General features: G+C 41.8%; 1 long non-coding RNA gene across 3 annotated transcripts in view; it reads right to left on the bottom strand.

Moving 5' to 3' along the window:
- Positions 1 to 5098: 5098 nt before the first annotated feature.
- The window catches only part of LOC309529279, a 34207-nt gene continuing 22924 nt past the window's right edge, over positions 5099 to 16381 (bottom strand). For 2 of the 3 annotated variants that reach the window (XR_014218146.1, XR_014218148.1), the window contains one exon: positions 14430 to 14559. This is a non-coding gene — a long non-coding RNA (uncharacterized lncRNA). Of the gene's footprint in view, positions 6933 to 8395; positions 8614 to 14429; positions 14560 to 16381 lie in introns of those variants that run through there. The other variant, XR_014218147.1, reaches the window with a different exon arrangement.

Below are 16381 nucleotides of genomic sequence, written 5' to 3'. Positions count from 1 at the left end.
CAGTTACCTTCTGGGCCCAAATCAAGATATAGTACTGTTTGAACGTCCACTGTAGTCTAGGCCTGGCAATTCTTCTGCAGGAGCATAAACATTCTTTTTCTCAGGTAAATCACCTTATCTGGTAGCTGCTTACAGCTATCAGCCAATTGTTAATTATATAATTTACTATTGTATTTTATTTTTTGCCAGGGAGAGGTGATTGTGGGAATTTCTGACTCAAGCCAGAATGACTTAGCTGACCCATATGCTTTGACATTGGGGGTTGGGCATTTCTGCTCCACCTCAGGCAGCGAAATGTCTTGGGCTGTGCCTATGCAGCACTAACACAAAGATCCATGCAAATGGACCTCAGTGTTGGAGAAAAATCACATACCTAGATTCATCAATCAATCCTGAACCCACTTTCATTAAGTCTCATTCATAATCGAGAGAGCAAAGAAAACATGGCATCTGTGTTTGATGTGAAACTACTAAGAACTATGTTTATAAGAGGTTATGATGAATCTTTAGAAGACTTGTGGTAAATAAATGGCTGTCCTACAGAGCTGTTGGCTCTTGCTTTCTCGTGCTCACTTTCATTCTGGGTTTTTTTTTTCAGTTAATGCCTAATAATTATCTTCAGAATGATGATCAAATGTAAGTTACTATTTTAATTCCTTCATGGCAACAGCTTGTTATTTTTATCCAGTTTCACATGTACTGCAAACATCTTTCACAACTCTCAACCTAAATGTGTGACTTTGACTGACATTGCCAAAATACAGCAGAGAACATTTCTCCACAGAAAGCTGTCTAGGAAATTCTATTTCATTTATCAAAATGGTTCTCCTTTCCAGTTCTTATCACTCGTCTTTTGAAGGTGATGCCACATTTCTATTAGAAAAACTGAATTAAGAAATGCAATTAAGATAAGCTAATTGGCTATCCTATGGAATGAAGAGGCACACATATAAAAATACAGGCGTCTTCAGGGAGAGAATACTATTGCTTATGTAGGCAAAATAGTAGCACACACACCCTGCAAGAGGGAGATATCAGCAGGCTTTGGGGGACCTGGAGATTTGCAGAAGTACCAAAGCATCTTCAGAGCCTCCCTCCCTGCAAATAAACAGACCAATGAGGGCTGTTTGCTCAGCAGCCTTGCCTATTGGGAGTGGGATGGAAAACTGTCACCAGGGCAATGGAGTGGAGAGGCTGGGATCCCAAACAGGGAGCATTTCACACAGCAACATTTTGTTGTTGGTCCCACTTATACAGCTGGTGGTTGTGCAGATGACATACACAGAAATTGCAATTAAACTTATCAACTAGCATTTGCAATGCACATCGAAAAAGGGCAGGCTTCCTTGAGCAGGTACCATGGTTTCTTTTCTATTGAAATCGCATCCCCCAAGGATGAACATGATGGATTTTATCGGCTGATCTATCCTGTCAGGAGCAGATTTTCTTTCCTTGGGCTTCTGCCTAATACTGTTCAGAATGATATGCTGCAAGTGATGCCTTGTGGGACACCATATTGCCAAGTAATATTCCCTTATGAACTGATGCATATGAATGTGAAAATTAGCCCACAACCTTTAGGCTACTAATGCATTTGCAAGTTATGGCAAAGTGACTAAGTAATGGATGCAAATAAGATCAGAGCCTTAATTTCCCATTGAACGTCAACCTTCCAACCCTTTTAGGTGGCCCACAGGCTTTTCATTATAAACTTAAGAGCCTCACTTTAATAAATGATTGTGTGCCTCAAGCCTTAATGTTTTATGAAGACCCAAGCCTTCATGCCTGGTCTGAAGAGAGATGAAGTCAGAAATCAAATTTAAGGATGCAGGAGCACCCCAAACATATGTTACCCACTCTGTCCTAAACAAATAGGATCAGGTTGCAGCATATATTCTTCATCTCTCTATAGCTCTGTAAGCAGTACTGTAGCTCGGGTGTGTGTATGTCCTACAGAACTCTAGCCCCCTCCAGGGATGATCTAGCCTTCTCCTTCCCAGAACTTTGAGCTTTCATTTCAAAAAGTGCAAGTTCTCCATCACTTTGCCTACACCAGGGTTGGGAAACCTGTGGCTCTTCCAGCTGTTCCAGGACTACATCTCCCACCATCCCTGACCATTGGCCATGTTGACTGGGACTCATGGGTGCTGGAGCCCACCATCATTTGGAGGGCGGCAGGTTCCCCACCCCTGACCTACAGAGAAACAATAGAAAACATGCAAGCAGTATTCGACGCCTATAAATAATCATTAACCTGTTCTCCCATTCCAAGATGATGATCAAGCACTTTTTTTAAAAAGCATTTACATTGGACTTGCATGTATTAACATTATTTATTTATTTATTTATTTATTTGGCGTGTGTATAACCTCCGACTCATTAACAAGGTTCTTTTTTTATTGGCTTCAAACAGATCAGGCTTCTTATACTTAGGCATTTGCTATTTCACATTGACATCCAATGGGCTTGCTTTGTATTATTTATCTTATTTTTCACTGTTGGATCACCCACCTTAAAATGCTACCCTATGAGATAGGTTAGAGTGTTAGTCTAAGAGATATTATTATTACTATTACTACTATTATTACTATTATTATCTCAATAAATGTTTCAGAAGCAAGAAACATACACTGGGTGGATGAATGGGAGATAGAGGCAAGGAAGTGGTCTAGGCTAGCTAAGATTATTGAGAAAGGCCAACTCCTGCCAACTATAGGGGTGGGCTACCTGAAAAAGTAGCAGAGAGGAGCCTTCTGGGATGATTGCAAAAAGCCTAAGAAAACTAGGATCTGAGGTGCCCTTTTATGGGAAATCTTATCATACAACCTCACCCTCAAAATAGCTTTCAACAAGAGTCTCCTATACTCTAAATCACTCTATTTTCTTTCACATATTAATGGATGCAATGTGGTTGTTTTGCTGTTTTTACTGAGTTGCCAACTCAGCCACATTTAGAAAAATACAGTTTTCCTTCATATTCCAATTCTTGTAAGTTTTATTATTTGTGAAGGACGCCCGTCTTCAGTTTCAGGTTTGAAAAGAAGAGCTTGGCAATGGTTCAAAATAGGACACAATCACCAGCGATTATAGGAGAGAGTAGATCTTAGCTCCATTTCATCTCTCCCTCTTTCTGGGACAAGCATCACAACAATCCTCGAGGCCAAATTTCCCGTAACATGTTGCCTGTGGTTTCTCCTACCTGGATCTGCTTCAAAGGAGACGACTCCTACTTCTTCAAAAAGGCATGAGCAAGTGACAACAAATGTTTATGATGAAATGCACCTTGCAACTTGCAATGGAAGTGTTGGTGTGCTGACAGCTGCGTTACTGTTGAATGCTTCTGAGATTTATAATAGAAACAAACTATTGCATGAATGTGAGTCACTGAATTTCAGCGCCAATCTCAGTACAGTTCATGGGTTAAAAATACATGCTGCTGAAGAGACCAGTGGGTCCTGACTCAGTGCTTTGTGAATCCGTGTTGTAGCTGTCAGGTGCTCAGGCCTGCAGACTGGCTGGCTCTCAGGCAAGCGGCCTAGAGGAATAGCCGGGTCAGCAACAAGTTGCTCAGACTGAGAGAGGGACTGCAGTGGCTCTGGGAGCTTAATGGGAGACAATGCAACTGGAATCGCCTAATTCACAAGACCAGGAGGATTCTGGGCTGTTATGCTATCTCCCAAATAGCCCTCATGATAAGAAATAAGAAATCATAGAATCATCTAGTCCAACCCCCTGGAGAAATCAGTGGCTGATCCACGTGGCTGATTTACCAAACTGACTAGGTCAAAGCCTGAGGTGTCTGATGCTGCTCTAGATCAGGGGTGGGAAACCGGTTGCCTTTCAGATGTTGTTGGACTTCCATCAACCCTAGCTGGTAAAAAAAGGTAAAGGACCTCTGGACAGTTAAGTCCAGACAAAGGTGACTATGGAGTTGCAGCACTCATCTCGCTTTCAGGCTGAGGGAACTGGCGTTTGTCCACAGACAGCTTTCCGGGTCATGTGGCCAGCATGACTAAACCGCTTCTGGCACACCGGAACACCGTGACAGGAACCAGAGCGCACCGTAACATCATTTACCTTCCCGCTGCAGTGGTGCCTATTTATCTATTTGCACTGGCATGCTTTCGAACTGCTAAGTTGGCAGGAGGTGGGACAGAGCAATGGGAGCTCACCCCATCACGGGGATTTGAACCACCAACTTTCTGATTGGCAAGCCCAAGAGGCTCAGTTGTTTAGACCACAGCAGGACCCGTGGCCACTAGTCAGTGATGATGGAGTCCAATGATGACTGGAGAGAGACAGGTTCCCCACCTCTGCTCCAGGAAATCTTCAATGCGGCATTTTAAGCCAGATTGTTTGTGGACCATTTATGGCTTTCTGGCTATTCCTCTCTCAGGCTCCATTCCCACCTGAAGAGTGAGATTATTAGTGACTTGCTTCAAATGACTGTTGTAAGAAGGAATACTACAAGAAAATGTTGACACAGTGTGTGTGTGTGGGGGGGGGGTCCTGTGTAATATATGAAGCAGCTAAACTTTTTCTCATGAATGAGGCATGGCAAGTCCATAAAACAAGCCTGACTCTATGGAACGCTGCTTTTCCTCTTTGAAAGCTTCCTTTGTGTTTTGTGCAGGAAATCACAAGAGTTCTTTGTTAGTACTGCTTGCAAAGTTTTCTTAGGTGTGTCTTCTTGTCTCTCTTGGCAGCACAGTTTTAAACCTGTGCCACACTGGCTGTCTAATTCAGAAGTGTATTCTCTACAGAATTGCTCATCACTATTCTGCGTTGGTGGCGCTTTGTCATGGAGGTTAGGCTGTTTTCACTGCTACCAGGAAGCAGCACGGTGATAGGAACAGAATCCTTATCTTATAAGTCTGTTTCATGCAGCAAGTGGTTCTTATGAACTAGCTCATCACACATCGCTTCCGTCTTGCTGCATGTTTGTATTGTTGCATGCTACCCCAATCTCCGAGTGGTGTTGTATTCCCGGGGTTCTAGGTGCTTACCCAGGGTGGTTTCCTTGGAATGAGGGTCAGCAGAGACTGGAGTCTTTAAGATACATGGTTTATTTGCACATACATACAACCTGAGCCTCCAACGGAGGGCCTCCTCCAAGATCTTGCTTCTCCCTTAGTCACAGCCTTGGATTCAAGCAGAAATCAAGCAAGACTCTCACTCCCTGATCTCTACCTGCTTCCAGCCCAGCTCACAAACAACTCTATGGCTTTTGTCCTCACTACCAGCCAGATCCATTTGCCTTCTGGTACAGAGCAGCTTTCTTTCTTGTACTAACAACCCATGCTTAGGGGCCATTATGGACCCTGCCTGGCTAATTCAACGATGGTATCTTCCATTAGGTTTTAATCCTTGCTAGATCGGGGAATTAGAAGGGGCTCAGGCATCATACATCCTAACCCGCCTCCCAAAACTCACAGCACTATTTATTCATTTATGAAATTGTTTATAGGCTGCTCAAGTTGGGCCCATAAAAAAACAACAACAAGAAATGAAAACAATCCTAAAGTGACAAAGGCAGCAATATTGACAGCTGTCTAAAAACATATATCTGTTCAAATAAAAGACTTAACCACTAACAGAGCAATGTTCTCTAATACATATACAGTGGTACCTCAGGTTAAGTACTTAATTCATTCTGGAGATCCGTTCTTAACCTGAAACTGTTCTTAACCTGAAGCACCACTTTAGCTAATGGGGCCTCCTGCTGCCGCTGCGCCGCCGGAGCACGATTTCTGTTCTCCTCCTGAAGCAAAGTTCTTAACCTGAAGCACTATTTCTGGGTTAGCGGAGTCTGTAACCTGAAGCATATGTAACCTGAAGCATATGTAACCCAAGGTACCACTGTGGCTCCTTGGAAACACTCTTATTTTTTAAAAAGGTAGTTTTTAAAAGGTAAAACACATTAAAAATAGCTCCAGTAAATGATACAAATATCTTTCAGGGACTGAGAATACTCTCCCTGGTGTGAGTCATTCCTTGCATGAACTTGGGTGTCATATGAAACTGCCTTGTACTGAGTCAGACTATTGGTCCATCCAGCTGAGTATTGGTTGCACTGACAAGAGTGGCTCACCCAGGTTTCATGCTGGAGTCTCTCTCAGCCTATGTGGAGATGCTGCAGATGGAACCTGGGACCTTCTGCATGTGGTGAACATGCATGTGGTGCCCCTGAGCTCTGGCAGTGTGGCAGAATATGGGCTCTCAAATTTCAGTGGCACCCTGCATGATGCTAAAATTTGGCACCACTCCACCTCTTGTGCTCGTTCTACAGCATTGTTGTGGCAGCCCCTGCAGCATGGTGTCCAGTGCTACCCGAAAACCACCTCTGGCTCTGACCCTTGGATGATTACATTCCGCTCTCCATTTGCCACATCTCTAATTTGAATTCTCTGTTGTGGTTGTCTGTGGAACAAGTACAACCCTTTTTAAGGTCTCTCCTGAGGGGGTTCTCTCATGTACAAACAGAGTTGCACTCCAAAATCTTTTACTCCCAGGCTTGTTTCCCTCCTCTTTTGAGGCTTATCAAGGGACAGTGAAAACGGCCAAAGAAGGCCGGTTCGCACATACAGTGCAATGTAAGGGCCGGCTTCTCCATGTCTTCGTTTCAAGCCACAAGAGACTGCTGTTTTGTAATATGTTTACACCGTGTACATAAATAAGGTTTTAGAGTATGAACTCTTAGAGGCTAATACTGGGTGGTAATATTTCTGAAAGACTAAGGGGTGGCTAAACCTTCGACTCCCAACTCCCATCATCCCTGATCACTGGCCACTCTGGCCGGAGCTGATAGTTAAGATTAATCACAGTCTGTCCATGGTGTTCTGACATAATGAAAAGATGCAGTCAGTCAAAGACAGTAGAAGTTGTTTCTGATCTCTTCCACATGGCCACGCCAGGCTCGCTTAAATTAATTCCTGTAATGACAAACCATAGAAGCTTGTGTATAGTGTTACATTATCCCTTCAGGATTTTTTTAAAAAGTTTCATTTGATTGTTTCCAGCAACTGGTAATTAACATGTATATCTTTGTTGGTTGGTAATGCTTTCTCCCCAGACTGTAGCCACTACAGTCTTTGGTATGGACAATCCAGGGCTGGCACAATGTTATGACTTAAACCATGTTCACAGTTCGATTGAAGTCCTGCTCTTTGAGGAAAATGACTCTTTTAGCTGGCCACGAGTTTCTGAGCAGTAGGGCAGTTCTGTGCTGCAGCTGACATCACTACAAAAATGTTCATGAGAGCTCTGCATAAATAAAAGTGAGGCATTCAGCCTGTGGCACACCTTGCACTCTTGAATACATTACAAATCATTCCAAAGTTTGGAAGACATGCTTAGCCAGCTTCTCTGCTTTTACTGCTTGGTGTGAGATGCTAGCTAATTACGCCTAGATTATGATGTTGATGCATAGGTTAGATAAGAGAATAATTTGCTGCTACTTCCCCACCCAAGCCAGTATCCCAGACATTTCCCTTCAAGTTATGGCCTATTAAGCAGGCTTTATATCGAAATGTTAGCATTGGTTAATTCAGTGAGACAATGAAGAAGGGCTATTTGCATTTTGCTCTTTAAAATATATGAATGCATGAAAATGCAGAATAAATGCATCTCTTTTGAGAAAAAGTTGTCTGGTTGGAATAGTGCCCGGGCTTTTCCTGCAGTAATGCTGCTATACCTGCAGCAAACATGATTGTAAAGTGTTTATTGGAGTTGCTGTCAGACATGTGCCCAAAAGCACTGTCTGTCTCCATCTTGAAAGGGCAGATGGAGGTCTGGTTTACTGAAAATGCAAGTCAGTCAGATTTTTGTTAGCTCTAATCAATATTTCCAATAAGTTGTAGGGCTTCTCATCTCTAGCCAAGTGGCATACACTCAAGCAGGTGAGAAATTCTATCTCGGTGCGTAAACATCCCCAAATAATTGATGTGAAATATTTTCTCAGACTCCATAGCTCTCCACAGAATAACACCGTAGTTCCAGAATATCTCATCTGGGATACTAATCAGTCATGACTATGCTCACATTGTACCCCACAAGTGATCAATAACTTATAAAGTAACAAAGCAAAGCTTCCATTTGTGGCACTAATGCTGCAATGCTATGAACTTTCCGGAAAGTAAGCCCCAGTTAACAGAGACAGACTTTCTTCTGAGTACACATGCATAGGATCACACTGTAAATTAAACCCAGAGAGTAGTCAAGAAAGTGGACTTTAAAAACAGGTGCTTGTACTGGGAGGGAATAAGTGCAGATGAGAAAATGACTGCAATTCATTAACAGGCAGGAATAACAACCTGTTCTCCTTCTCCGAGTTGGGGTGTGTTTCAAAAATAACTCATCACATCATCCATCAACATATTGGTGAAAGGTTTCATACCATTCCTCCCACATTATGACAGTGAAGAAAATGGAAACGTTGATATGACTGCATGATTTGCAAGTTACACCCGAAGCTGTTCCAAGGTAAGTATGCTCTTTGGTTAATTATAGGAAGCCAATGAACAAGGTCCAGTGTCTAATGCCAGGACAGAAAGATGTTCCAACCACTTTATGAACACTGCTAACTTGTAGATCCTTTCCAGCGTGTAACTGTGTCTGAGGAAGAGAAAAAATGTAAAGATGAAAGCAAATACCAGTGACTCTCAATTTTGGATACGTTGATCCAATCTATCAAAAGAAATCAGTGGGCATCTTCACATTTCACCATCTAGCCTCTCTTGTACTCTGTGAATGCTGTTAATGTGCAGAATAGAGCTAATTTTATACTGAATGAAGAGCTTTTGCACTCAAATTGCAGAAGCAGAAAATGCGAAGAAAGCTGATTTAAGGGTCACTTAATGGTCCAAATTAAGCCTCTCTGACACAGATTGGAAACCCCCTGAACGATTGTATGATTAACTCAGAAGTTAAGTCAGAGTTAACTCAGAAGAATGAAACATTTGCATAATCACAAGCAGTAATAAGGAATGTGGTGATGAGCACTGAACAATGCTAAAATCATCCTGCAGACTACAGTACAGTAATCTAGCAGTTCTTTAATTAATAAAAAAGTGGGAATGGCAAATGTTTTTAATTAATGAAAAGTCTGACTCTATTCTCTTTCAGGCAATGTGGTTGCTCATCGATCTGTTCCCATTCATTTTCTTAAATGAATCACCCCCTCTTCCTTCTCATTTAATAATATTGATGAGGCTACTGATAAATATTGATTAGGGTGTGCCTGAACATCAAGATTTGTCTTGTATCAGTTTTGGTTTTTGCTGTAAAAAAAAATTGGATCTATTTCTGAGTCACAACTATTTCTGAGTCAAAACTGTTTCTTGATCTAATCTTATATTTCCCCAATCCATTCAAGTGCTTATTAAATCAGTGCATATTTCCAATGAAAAGAGAGCATTCTGGCAATTTTCTTGGAAAAAGACACATTCCCTTTTGAGAAATGCATCCTTGACTCTAGTTTCTGGAAAGTTTATTAAGAGGCTTTATATCTATGATCTCCTTGATTTCTGACTTATCATACCTAGTTTATTGCGTACATTGGTGAAAGAAGGGGATTTCTTTATGAGCACGTGAAAGGAATATATTACATGTGAGGAAATATAAAGCCTGACCTTTTAAAGGTCTTCAGTGAATCCATAAAACTGAAGATTCATCCGAAGCCTAAGAGGTCCAGTTTGCACTCCCCATGCAAAGCTCAAATAAACATGGATTCTATATATATTGTAATGGGTCACCAGGTAAAGTCATTATTCTTTGCCCTCATCTGCTGCTTTATATAGGCGACACTGCTAGACAGAAAATAAAATTGTACCAAGAGGATCCAAGCCTGCAGGACTGGGGCAGGGAATCCTACTAAGAAGCTGCAGGAGTAAAAAAATAAATTAAAAAAATTAAAAATGATCACGAGTGAAGGCCTCTCCTATATATCTTCCCTGAAAGTGAGGCATCAGTGATGTTCTGATTCGCATAGGGTCATAAGAATCTCTTGCCACAAATTACACTACAGTTTTAAGAATGAAAAGCTTAAGCCCTCCCCCCCTTCTGTCTTGTGTCTACAATAATAACAGAGTTTTACGTTTGGTGCCTTTTCAGAGCGCGCAGATAATCACAAACAATAAGCAGGTTTTCGCTGGTTTAAGTAAACAGTAACAGAAAGCCAAACCTGAAGATTACACAAAGGCTGGAGGATAATAACGGGTTCTCTGATCTCAGCTAGACCATGGAAATCAAGCAGCAACAAGGCAGAAGGTAGCGTATTTTTCGCCCCATAAGGCGCACCGGCCCATAGGACGCACCTAGTTTTTTTGGGCGGAAATAAAGAAAAAAATTTTTATTCCCCCCCCCCGCAGGCGCGGGGCGGGGGCGGGAAGCTGCCCCCCGAGTTTGCGGGGCTGGCGGTGGGGAGAAGCAGGCTTCTCCCGCTGCCAGCCTTCTAACCAAGTCGGGGGACAGCGGGAAAGGCGTGCCGCGCTTCTCCCGCTATCCCCCAAGTTTGCGGGGCTGGCGACGGGGAGGAGCAGGCTTCTCCCCGCCGCCAGCCTCCAAACAGGGTCGGGGAACAGCGGGATGGCGGCGTTCCGCCTCCCCGCTGTCCTCCGAGCTTGTGGGGCTGGCAGTGGGGCTCTCCTGAAGCCTGCATTCGCCCCATAGGACGCACACACATTTCCCCTTCATTTTTGGAGGGGAAAAGGTGTGTCCTATAGGGCGAAAAATACGGTAAATCTATTTAGGAAATAAGACTATGATCCCCCACCCACCCATTTACCTAGGCACATTATTTTATAGCCGAAATCTCAGGTTTTGTTTCACTCATGTATGTGAAAGCACATCCCGCCTCCGAATCTTAGAAACTGTAGTTTTACGCACACAGAGGTAAAATTCCCAGCACCATTAACAAACTGCAGTTCCCAGGATACTTTGGTGGCTCAGAGATGTGCTTTAAATGTACAGTGGTACCTTGGTTCTCAAACGTTTTGGTACTCAAACAACCTGGAACCCAAACCCGGCCAACCTGGAAGTGTTCCGGTTGTGAATGCTTTTTGGAAGCCGAACGTATTCCGTTTTGAGTGCCACAATTCCAATTTGAGTGCCACACTTCCATTTTGAGTGTTACTCTGAGGTCTGTCTGTTTTTGCTATTTATCTTGTGCTTTTGTGGCTTTTTTGTTTTGTTTTTGTGACTGTGTGGAACCCAGTTCAGCTACTGATTGATTGATTGTGTGTGTGACTGCAGTACAGTGTTTATTGCTTTCATTTCATGGATCAATGGTCTTGTGAGATAGTAAAATTCATGTAAAATTCCTGTTTTAGGGTTTTTTTAAAAAAGTCTGGAACGGATAAATCTATTTTGCATTACTTTCTATGGGAAAGCGCACCTTGGTTTTGGAACACTTTGGTTTTAGAATGGACTTCCGGAACGGATTAAGTTTGAGAACCAAGGTACCACTGTATGGGGTGTACACAACCAAGATGCCAGTCTTATCTGAATATGGAAACATTTCTACAAAATCTGTTGGAGGTAATTACACAGCAGGTAGGGGACACTTCACAAAGAGTGGAAGGGTGTAGTGTTGGGAAGAAATTGTGTGGAGGGTGCACCACAGGAAATAAAACTATAGATCAAAGATGTACAAAGCTCCAGAGCCCCATGGCATTCCCATTGGTCGCTTCAGCTTGGCGGGTCACAAGTTGTGCAGACACGTGATAGATTATATATATCACCTAGGTTTTGAATATATCAAAATATGTTACAGCCTTTGTCGGAGCCCGCCGTTACAAATCTGACGGACTAACACCAATATAAATACCAGTATCTTTCTCCAGATGTAAAAAAATCCACATAACTTTATAACCCTCTTCAATGTAATGGCTTATTCCAACAGTTATTGTAATATTTATCAAGAACAGTAATCCTTCTGGGTGTTTTCTGACTGTCCTTATTCAACTGATTGCCTTATTTAAAAAAAGGCCGCTTTCCAGTGTTTTTTATGTTATCATCTCAGGCCCAATCGCTTATCTGCTTCTTAATATGCTTCTTAACTAAGCATATTCTGGAAATATTTGTTTGAGTGAAACAGATTTGCAGTACATGTATGTTTACAAAATAGCTTGGCAGGGAAGGATCACACTTGCTCTTTCCATGTGGAAAGAATAGAGCTTGTCACCAGAATGTTCTAAGCACAGCTAACTGGAGGTTGTGCCGTGCAGCAAAATTACACCTCACGGCTGGAGCAGCCCAAGGCTGCTTACAGATGGCCAGGTGTGAGTGGAACAGGAGATGTGAAGCAATGGTGGAACAGTCGGATCATTTAGTATTCAGGATTAGACCTCCCCTCAAAGCTGAAGGTGCTTTTCTTGAACATCTCTCCCCCCCCCCCGTTTCATTGTCCAGTCTAGTCCTTTCTGTCTACCTGTCTGCCCTTCCTTCCTGCTTGCTGTCAGAAGGGGGTGAAAATGCCTGCATATTCAGAATGAGGACAGGCAGCCTGAATTGGCTTCATTTGTCCTCAGTGATGCCTGTAGCTGTACCTAGCCAAATCTGGCTATGTTGCATCACTATGTGAGTTCCAGGGAGCTCAATTAATCAAAGAAGAAGACAGTACATAATCACAAGGGAAAATGGCACCAAATCGGCAGCAGAGAAGGAAAATAAGGACAGAGAAAAGGACTGGTTAAAAAAAAATTTTTTTTACAGTCAGCCATGAAATATTTCAACTGCCCTGAAAGCACTATTTTTGACAGGAACATCCACAGAGTAGAATATTTGGAACCCTGTTTAAAATGAGGGAGAAAAATGTGCATGAAAACCACTGCACTCTATCAAATGCACGTTGCTTGAAAACAAGCTGCCCCTAACTAGTTGTGAAATGTCAACAGGCAGCAACTTATGTTGGTTATACAGTGGTACCTCGGGTTACAGACGCTTCAGGTTACAGACTCCGCTAACCCAGAAACAGTACCTCCGGTTAAGAACTTTGCTTCAGGATGAGAACAGAAATTGCGCGGCGGCAGCGGGAGGCCCCATTAGCTAAAGTGGTACCTCAGGTTAAGAGCGGACCTCAGGAACAAATTAAGTTCTTAACCCGAGGTACCACTATATAACATACACTTAATGCATATCTCCCTTCCCCCACATCCTGGGTTCTATGGTTTACCTCTCAGAGCTCTTAATCCTCATTGGAGGACAGGATGTGGACAAATGCAGTAGCCAATTGTACCAAAGCAGCCAGGAATAAAGCTGTCAACCCTAATATAATGCAAGGCGCCAGAGGGCTCAGTTTGGGGCTAATGGTAAGGAAGGACTCATCTGCCTTCCTTGCTGCATTGCCAAAGTAGGTTGCTGCTAGCCTGCTTTTCCTCTGCACTTCAGATGACCAGAGGATGTCATTCCAGCTAGGGAGCCTACATTTCCTTATAAATTCTAACTCTGGCATGGTTATTCAGTATCAACTGTGTTCAAGCTGTCCATCATTGCTTGCCAGCTTGAGGGCATGATAGCCGTCCCAGTTTGGTTACCTTCCTGATAAGTTGCTTGCTGACACGCAAATTTCAATCTGTGACATTCAGGACCGTTCACAGCCAGGCAACAGGCTCCTTCTAAAAGAAATGTAATAATGAAGTTCATATTTCAAGTCTTTGGTAATAGATGTGAACATGCTTGAGATGCATTTAATTAAAGGAACATGAGAGATTTGAGAGGGAATCCTGCAGAGTTTGCAGTGGCTGAACATAATGTCCTCTCTAGCACTCTTTCTGCCCTAAAATGTCAGACAGTAAAGTCAAAATTGGATCCAATAGTAATATAGTGGCTGGTACAAAATCTGATACATTTGAAATTCAGCTCCTTTAAGTGACATTCATTGACTCTGCACAAAGAGATTGCATAGGCTGTCAAACATCTTCAAGTAGGTCATCTTTTGGGGATTAGACTAAGTTGCTATCTGTTGACATTTCACAACTGACATCATAAGCTTCTTATAAATTGAATGAATTCTGCTTCTCTTTTCTTGGGGGCTAAAAGCAGATGATAGCTGAAATTTTGCCATGTAAAAGGGTGATTTGGTTTCTTTCTCAAAAGTAACTACTGTAGCAGTTTGGGGGAGCCCAACCTCTGATAAGTGCATCTCCCCACACAAATTTGCCACCCAGTAGGTATGAAGATCTACTCTGGAAATATGATACACATTTCTTAAACAGAGAGGGGCTGCTGGGTTTACACATGGGATGTGTGGTTTGAAGTCCTGACCAATGACCTGTAAACCTGCACCCCTAATCCCAGACTCATGGGGACTGTCTGGCCGTGATTACACAGTAGCAAGGGAAAGGCATTCCTTTCTTATTACATCATTTTTCATGTCTGAGCCCAGAGATGAAAATAGGACGTGAATCCTGGGGAGCTATGGCTTTAAAAAAGCCCTAGGTCCTGATAGTCACAAACACAATCTGTGACACCAACAAGTCACTCATAAACTTCAACCAAAGAGGTATAAGCATGGAGTTTCAAAAGTGTTTAATTTTGACCTAAATCTGCTCATATGGCAACCTTTTGTTTTTTTTTTATATAAAATTTTTATTAGTTTTACAAAAGTTTTTATAACAAACAAACATAAAAGAAAAACAGACAAACAAAGAAATATAATTTCAAAATATCCTTTCATAAACTTCTTTCCTCGGACTTCCCCATACCTCCCCTTTCTGCATCCTCATGTCCAAATTTTATAGCAACTTATAAATATTTTTTCCCATCCTGGTTCCTCATAGTCCTTTCTTAATCTATTCTTATATTACTGCAACCCTTTCTTTCTGTAAAATCTCGACAATCTAAACTTCATCAAGTTTATAATAGTTCTTAAGATAGATCTTAAATTTCTTCCAGTCTTCTTCCGCAGCCTCCTTTCCCTGGTCACGAATTCTGCTCGTCATTTCCGCCAATGTCATATAGTCAATCACTTTCATCTGCCATTCCTCCAAGGTGGGTAGATCTTGTGTCTTCCAATACTTTGCAATCAGTATTCTTGCTGCTGTTGTTGCATACATGAAAAAAGTTCTATCCTTTTTTGGCACCAATTGGCCGACAATGCCCAGGAGAAAGGCCTCTGGTTTCTTAAGGAAGGTATATTTAAATACCTTTTTCATTTCATTATATATCATCTCCCAGAAAGCCTTAATCTTCGGGCATGTCCACCAAAGGTGATAAAAAGTACCTTCAGTTTCCTTACACTTCCAACATTTGTTATCAGGCAAATGGTAAATTTTTGCTAGCTTAACTGGGGTCATGTACCACCTATAGACCATTTTCATCACATTTTCCTTTAAGGCACTACATGCCGTAAATTTAATACCGGTGTTCCACAACCTTTCCCAGTCAGCAGACATAATATTATGACCAATGTCCTGTGCCCACTTAATCATAGCTGATTTAACTGTTTCATCTTGTGTATTCCATTTCAACAGCAAGTTATACATTCTTGACAAATTCTTAGTATTGGGTTCTAACAATTCTGTCTCAAGTTTTGATTTTTCCACCTGGAAGCCAATTTTCCTGTCTTGTTTGAAAACCTCCATTATGTGATAATAGTGGAGCCAATCTTGTACTTTGGGTTTTAGTTTTTCATGGCTCTTTAATTTCAGTTTCTCTCCATCCTGTTCTAAGATCTCACAATACTTTGGCCATCCGACCTCCATATTAACTTTCTTGTGGGCCTTAGCCTCTAAGGGTGACAACCATCTAGGGGTTTTGTTTTCCAACAGATCTTTATATCTCATCCAAACATTAAACAATGCTTTCCTTACAATATGATTTTTAAAGGCACTATGCACTTTGATTTTGTCATACCATAAATATGCATGCCAGCCAAATGCATTATTGAAACCTTCTAAGTCCAAGATATCTGTATTCTCGAGGAGCATCCACTCTTTCAGCCAGCAGAATGCTGCTGCTTCATAATACAATTTTAAGTCCGGCAGGGCAAATCCCCCTCTTTCTTTTGCATCTGTTAATATTTTATATTTTATTCTGGGCTTTTTGCCCTGCCAGACAAATTTCGCAATGTCTTTCTGCCACCTCTTGAAACAGTCCATCTTGTCAATAATCTGCAAAGTTTGAAATAAAAATAACATTCTAGGCAATACATTCATCTTAATCACTGCAATTCGGCCTAACATTGACAATCTCAAATTTGACCATATTTCTAGATCTTTTTTAATTTCTGACCAATATTTTTCATAATTGTCCTTATACAAATTCAAGTTTTTAGATGTTAAATTAACCCCTAGGTATTTCACCTTCTTAACCACCGTCAGACCTGTCTCTTCTTGAAACTTATTCTTTTCCATATCTGTTAGGTTTTTCCCTAAGACTTTAG

The sequence above is a fragment of the Podarcis vaucheri genome, assembly GCF_965113315.1.
Source record: "Podarcis vaucheri genome assembly, chromosome: 3".
NCBI classification, from domain to species: domain Eukaryota; kingdom Metazoa; phylum Chordata; class Lepidosauria; order Squamata; family Lacertidae; genus Podarcis; species Podarcis vaucheri.
The sequence above is the reverse complement of the archived record's forward strand: the minus strand, read 5'-3'. Positions and strand labels throughout refer to the sequence as shown.